A 6990-nucleotide genomic window follows, 5' to 3' on the forward strand; every position below is an offset into this window, starting at 1 on the left:
CGCATGCCCTTGCTGGCGCCAACCCCTGTAACGTAGTGGGATACGTTGTGTGAAATGTAAAGTGTATGTGGTGTAGTGCATAGATAGTTAGTGGAAATGTTTGGGAGAGTATGCTAGTCTACTCTCCATGTTACTGTCACACTGAAAAGGTCAGCAAAGAGGGATGGTTAGATAGCTAGTGAAACAGGAGCTCCAGCTCTCCCTATCACCAGCATTCCCATTCCCCTCGGGAGTACTACCCTGTTCGGCCCGTGCTACGGATGATGAAATGGAAAATGTGAGTACATTTAAGTACTTAAGTAGTGTGATGAGTAAGGATGGAAGTTTGGAGGGTGAAGTGCTTGAAAGGGTACAACAGGGAAGAAAGGTTGCTGGTTCCTCGAAAGCAGTGATAAGAAACAGGGAAGTGAGCATGGAAGTGAAAAAGTTAGTACATGACAGTATTGTGATACCAACTCTAACGTATGGAAGTGAAGCTTGGACGTTGTTGGCGGGACGCAAGTCAAGAGTGAGAGCAGTGGAAATGAGTTATTTGAGAGGAGCCTGTGGAGTCACATGGAGAGACCGACTGACAAATGAGGATATGAAGGAGCACTGTGGTGTAGATGTGGATGTGATAGGAAGCGTTAGGAGAAACACACTGAGGTGGTTTGGCCATGTGGAGAGGATGGAGAGTGAGAGACAGACGAGGGGAGCGTATGTGAGTGAGGTGGAGGGGGAGAGAGGGAGGGGAAGGCCAAGGATGAGATGGAGGGATGGAGAGGAGAGGTATATGAGAGAGTAGGGGTGTATTGGAAGCAGGGCAGTGAAATGGCGGGGGACAGGGCGATGTGGAGGCGATTTGTTTGTGGCCACCCCATATAAGGGATTAAGGCGTCTGGCAATATATATATATATATATATATATATATATATATATATATATATATACACACACACACACTCCAGTATGAGTTAAAATTTGAGAATGTACAGTATAAGCAAGGGATCATTTAATGGTCAATCATAAAACATGGTTTGCCTCTACCTCCAAGTGCTACGGCAACAAAACTGCCTGCATACATGGACAAACAAAAGCAATGGTATCTCTCACATAAAGTTCCAATAAACACTACTTTATTTCAGTTTAGTTATTTTATTTTTTTAAAAATACCCTTGTCTAGTCAACAATATCAAATTTTTGCTTTACCAATACCAGTAACTCAAGGGCAATAATGTAATTACAGGTAGTAGTTTTTTTTTAGACAAAGTGAATATAAGCAAGTTATATATCGTAGCATGTAAGCAAAATTGCGGCACCCCAGGGATTAAATGTGATAGTAGCTTGGTTTGGTTATACTTTACTATTACACTATCTGAAGTGTTCCCCCTGAGTCGTTTTCATTACCGTATATTTTATAACCTATATTTCTCAAAAACAATTTGCAATGGCATATGTGGTGCTTCATGTGGCTATAAACTATATTTAATGTAAAGCTGGTATTTTTAGCTTGGGTTTGGCAAATGAATGGGAGTATTTTCATTTCCATACAACCATCAAGTCTGGGTATTTTGATTTGTCCGTTAATGTACCTTACACTGCACATTTACTCTATGAAATATGGTTACGAAAGAATAATTTCCAATAACATTTTATCTGCGAAAGCAGGCTATATGCTTTTTTGGGTTCAGAAGTATGACACCATGTTCTAACAAAGTGAAGTATTGTGGTGTTATTAGTAATATCAATTGTGTGACTGGCTGATATACAAGCAGGTCAAATTACTTCAAGCAAAGGAATATGGAATCCAAACTTATCCAGAACTAGACACCATCGAAGTGGTGACATGTGGAGGTGTAGGAGGACTACTGGGCCTTGTGATAGGCAATTGCCCCCGAGAAATAGGCCCTGAAGCCTTTGCCCAGAGTCGGACACATTAAAAAAAAATAAAAATAAATAAATAAATAAATATTGGGAGTTACAGAAATGTCACTGCTGTTAATACTCATGCTGGCATCCAGCATTCACTCACACAAAGTAGAACTACCTTCAGGTGAGTATACAATGAGTGAGAAGTCGAATGATTTCTTGCAGCCCAGGAAACCTTTTGTTTGTAAAAGAACTAGTACATAAGGTGGTAACCACAACCAAATACTGTAGATGCCTCGATGTCTACCTCGTTAAGGCACTCCTGGATGTGGCTCTTAACATCTAATGGTTTACGACTCTTATAATGCTACTCAGCTGAAAGTAACAGGTCACTTGCCTTGCATGTTGGGATTAACTAGCCTAGCCATGGGCCCCTATGCTCCTTATGGGGTAATAGTAGATTAGATGATAGGCAGACACAATATTTAATACTCAACTGAGCAAACTTTATGGAGAATTAAGTCAGTACTGTACACTGCGCCATGATGTCAACGTCAACTAACATCGGTAACAGGATATCTCCATATTCACTGAGTGTAAGAGTGCAGAGTAAAGCATCTGCCATGGGCAAACCTTGGAATCCCCAGCAAATTTATCTCCACTAATTAGAATAACGTGACACGTCGCGTATAGTACAAAATGAAGGTCCTTTATGGATTCGAAGATTCCTGTCGATGAATCACGACAAAAAGAACACTTACTGATGGACATCATACTCAGACGATGTTTGCCTTACTCTATCCTAAACTGGTATTTACATCCACAGGTTGAATTTGCTCTACTTTTTCTAATTAGAGGTCACTCACATTAGGCTGGACACAAGGTATGATGAGCCCTCACGGCAACGCTTCATGTTGATAGTCCCCCCCCTCCATCGTGACACTTCTCATAGGGCAAGTGGAATTCAAGACCTCTAATGCAGACCGTCCTCATATTTCTGTTATAATAATAAAGTACATTACATATAATTTATAAATCCTGTGCTATTTTATTAAATTATAGCCTACTCCAAGTTCCAGAAAAAAAAGTTTCCGTTCATCCAAAACTGTTGTGGCCGAGTATTTTTATCAGAAATTTTGACAACGAACTTTTAAATGATTTCTGAAGCAATAAGCTATCATTATTATTATTATTATTTTTTTTTACTAAATATAATTTACATTAATGTTGGGCCCCAGCAATGCAAATAAGACAAAGGAATGATTTTACGCTGTCTTCGGCAGTCAAATTTTTAAATGGTCCTGCCACTCTGCAATTTACTGTTACGTATTTATTCATTTTTGCAAATGACACCAGTACGTGGCTCTAGGGGTGGGCAAATCGGCCAACTGTCCAGGGCCCCCAAATCTGCCTATCAGTATTAATGAAAAATATTTTAATACGAGTCTTGCTTTTATTCCTCCACTTAACATCAGTTAAGTATAAATATTTTACAAGCTGTTCTGCAGAAATGCTACTGGTATTATGTCATTCTAAACGCAAAGTATCCTGATATTACAATTATTAACAATGTCAAATGTAATATGCAAAATAAATCGCTCAGTAGGAGCTACGAATACCTTGCGTCGAAAGGACGCTCCCGTGCTAATTAATTAAGATCGTCTGGTGGTATCAGCAATAAAATGGCTGAAATTCGTCCTCGACTGAGCCTCACTGGAGAAGTTTACCTCTTTAACCAGTGACGCCATTTTCAGTTTATCCTTACTAAAGCAGCTTGTTGTCACAACACAACCGACTCCCATAACATTAATGTTGAGTCGTCACTGCATGAAAGTTGATATAGTACGTCTTGGTTATGAGCTTGGTGATAAGTATCCTTGGTTACTAGACAACATAACCCTTCAGCTTGACATCTGGGCGTCAAATGGATACAACTCATTCCGTCACCAAGATCCTCCTTGTTTCCTCTCTCTCTCTCTCTTTCTCAAATAAAGCGGGCTATGACCCACACACCCAACACACGTGCATGAAACAAGTAACCCAAGATAATGGTGGACGCCGTACTGTGGAGGCTAGATTACGGTGCAATGGTTCTCTAAAGATGGCAGCATAGTTAACATGTCCAACTTTATTAAGCAACAACGAATTTTAAGAGAACCATATTAATAATAAAAGTCAGTAACATATTACAACAAAGATACTGAGTTAATTGGTGTTATCATAAAAAAAAAAATATATATATATATTTTGCTCACCTCCGTCGTCTTCAAGCACGTCTTTTCCCTTTCGAGCCTAGCTTGTAACAGAGGAGATAGCGGCATTCAGGGATTCAGACGATTCGAACTGGGTGAATTTGGCTGTGAAGATTTCGAATGCCTCCATACGTGGGCCCGTAGTATATAATACTGATCTTTTGGTTAAGTTTGGTCCGGTAAACAAAGAACATTATAATCCGTTGTAGTTTAAGATGCGATATAATAAGAAATTCTGTATTCTGGCCCAGAAAACAAAGTGATAATTATAATCTTACGAAGATTTTTGGCGGTCTAGGCTTAGTCCGCGCATGGTACTACGATTGTCCGGAAAAAATAAAAAATAAAAAAAAGTCTCTCATAGTTAAAGGTTCGACTATGGAGGGTGATTTAACTCGGCTGTGGGGATTTCGAATGGCGGGAGAGAGCTGCTCAAAGCTTCACTGCCATCATATACATTTTCCATCCACACCACATACATCAAACCTATCATAATCCTTCCCTGCTCACCTTGCCATAACCTTTACCAGATCTCTAATGCTTTATAAATATCAGCACCTCGGCCATCATCCTAATAATATGAAGTCTTCCTCTTTGCATGCAGTGAGTATCTCTGGCAAAACTGTCCTGTTGAATGATGTTTCTTCATCGACACTTTCTGTATTCTGAGTTTTGTGATTAGGCAGTCACAAGATCTTTTACCATATCAGCGGTACACTTTACATATGGATGTGTGAAAATTTTACTGTATCATGTTTTTGCCATCTCCTCTGACTATTAAAGAGCTGAAAACCAATTGGAAAATCGTGACCTGTCTAATTAAAACAGTCCATAACACAGTTTAGAAAAATGTCATTCTAAGTATCAATACCCCTTTCCCCTCCGAAATCCTGAATATCAATAACTCCATGTCTGTTGCCAGACACCTCAATCCAGTAAAAGGTGGCCACAAACAGATCGCCTCCACGCTGCTTTGTCTTCTGCCATTTGCCAGGCCTTCCGGCAACTCTCACATCGTTCCCTCATATATCTCTCCACTCCACCCCTCCAACAATTTAGTCTCCCTTCTCCTCTTACCCTCCACCTCATTCACATACACTCCTGTCGTCTCTCATATTCAATCCCCTCCACATGACCAAACCATCTCAAATTATTTCTCTCAACAATTTCTATCACATTACGTCAAAGTCCCAACATTCCTTTGCTTCCTCATTATTTTGTCTGTCAGTTTCTCCATGTGAATTAATACACATGCACCTCTCAAATGACTTATTTTCACTGCTCTTACTCTTGACTTGCGTCCTTCCAACACAAACAGCAATAGACCCCTTCAGTCATCTTTTAGTCTATTTGCTACACAATTAATATAAAAAATAAAACTGCATACAGGAAACCTGTTATCCAAAATTCCAATATTTGAAAATTCGCTTATACGAGTTGACTACACCACCTCTCACTACACAGTACAGTACAACAGTATTCCCGTTTCACCCTCGATAAGGAAAAATACCCACATGTAAGAAATTTGCTGCCCATACGGAGTGCTCCATATGTCATGCCCCAGGAGACAGTACAACTATATTTTGTAGTAGTGCTTGTTGCTATGTCAACTGTATTTTATGGTGATACAAATTACAGTATAACTCCCCCCCCCTTTTTTTTTTATACAGCACTGTTAACTACCCATATTTCAAAGAGAATTCCAACGAAAGAAAATCTAATGGCATGATATCAACAGTATTTTCACTTTTTCACTGGGTCAATCAGCTGGCAGTTGAGGGTTCAGATAGTAGTTTACCACAAGACTGATCACCGTATAATAGTTTCCAGCTGCACACCTCACTACATCCGATCATAACTAAGCCTGCTTATCCATCCCATCCATCCATTGCCAGACGCCATGTATCCCAAATGGGGTGGCCAACGGCTTAGAGTTAATTGTTATACAGGGAGGGGCACTAATCCTCCACCAACCCCACTTGACACGTAGGGTTGCCAACAGCATCTGGTGTTCCCAGGCGGTCACCCATCCAAGTACTAACCAGACCCAACGTTGCTTAACTTCGCTGACCGGCCGGGAAGCGGTGTACTCAACGTGGCATGGCTGTTGGCTGCTTATACTGTACTCTTACTTATTCTGCCACAGTGATGGACGAAAGCAGAATGCATGGAATGATACTCTACCATTCCATGCATTCTGCTTTATCACTGATAAAGCTTACTTGTGAGTCAGAAACTACTGACTCATCCTCATCTCTTGTTTCCTTCTCAGAACCCACCCAACCCCCCACAGGGGACGGCTGAGAAAGATATGCTTCAGGGCTACCTAATCCCCACAGACCATTTTCATTCTCTCAAACACCCATATTATTCTTTCTGCTCTCCCACTTTATTCTTTCAAACCATACAAGGTCTGCTTCTATCAACACACTTTCACACACTGTCTTGGCAACTTATCTATGTGCATTTTTCATACATGTCCATAGCGTCTTAATGTATTTCATTTTATCCACTCGGCAATTACACACCTCATTCAACAGCTTTTACTTCCATTCCATAATGCCCATAAATTCTGCTATTTCTAACACCCTCCACCCTTCCCACGCCAACAGTTGTTCAAGAAAAGGTAATTTCAACAGCTTGCAACCAAGACAGTTCTGTCACACATTGCCCACGTTTCACTCCCTTATGAGAGTCTGCAGCAACATACTCTCATACAGGGCTCTCTTAACCTCCATGCTAACTCTCCTACCCTTCAAAAATAAAAGAGAGCTTGCCAATTACACTTTCCCTATGAAGTGATGTCTGCGTAACATCACCTTCCATTTTGACATTTATACAACACAGCTCCCAGATACTAAAACCCTCAACAAATCTTAAGTATTTAAA

At 40.3% G+C, this 6990-nt stretch overlaps 1 non-coding gene across 1 annotated transcript; it reads right to left on the reverse strand.

Annotated features, from left to right (window-relative positions):
• Nucleotides 1-6094: 6094 nt before the first annotated feature.
• LOC145404217 (5S ribosomal RNA) lies at nt 6095-6213 on the reverse strand. The gene has a single exon (XR_013898149.1). It is a non-coding gene; the product is annotated as a 5S ribosomal RNA (ribosomal RNA).
• Nucleotides 6214-6990: the final 777 nt, after the last annotated feature.

The sequence above is a fragment of the Coenobita brevimanus genome, chromosome 62 (genome assembly GCF_032717465.1).
Source record: "Coenobita brevimanus isolate Jiangsu-jjx chromosome 62, ASM3271746v2, whole genome shotgun sequence".
Taxonomy (NCBI): domain Eukaryota; kingdom Metazoa; phylum Arthropoda; class Malacostraca; order Decapoda; family Coenobitidae; genus Coenobita; species Coenobita brevimanus.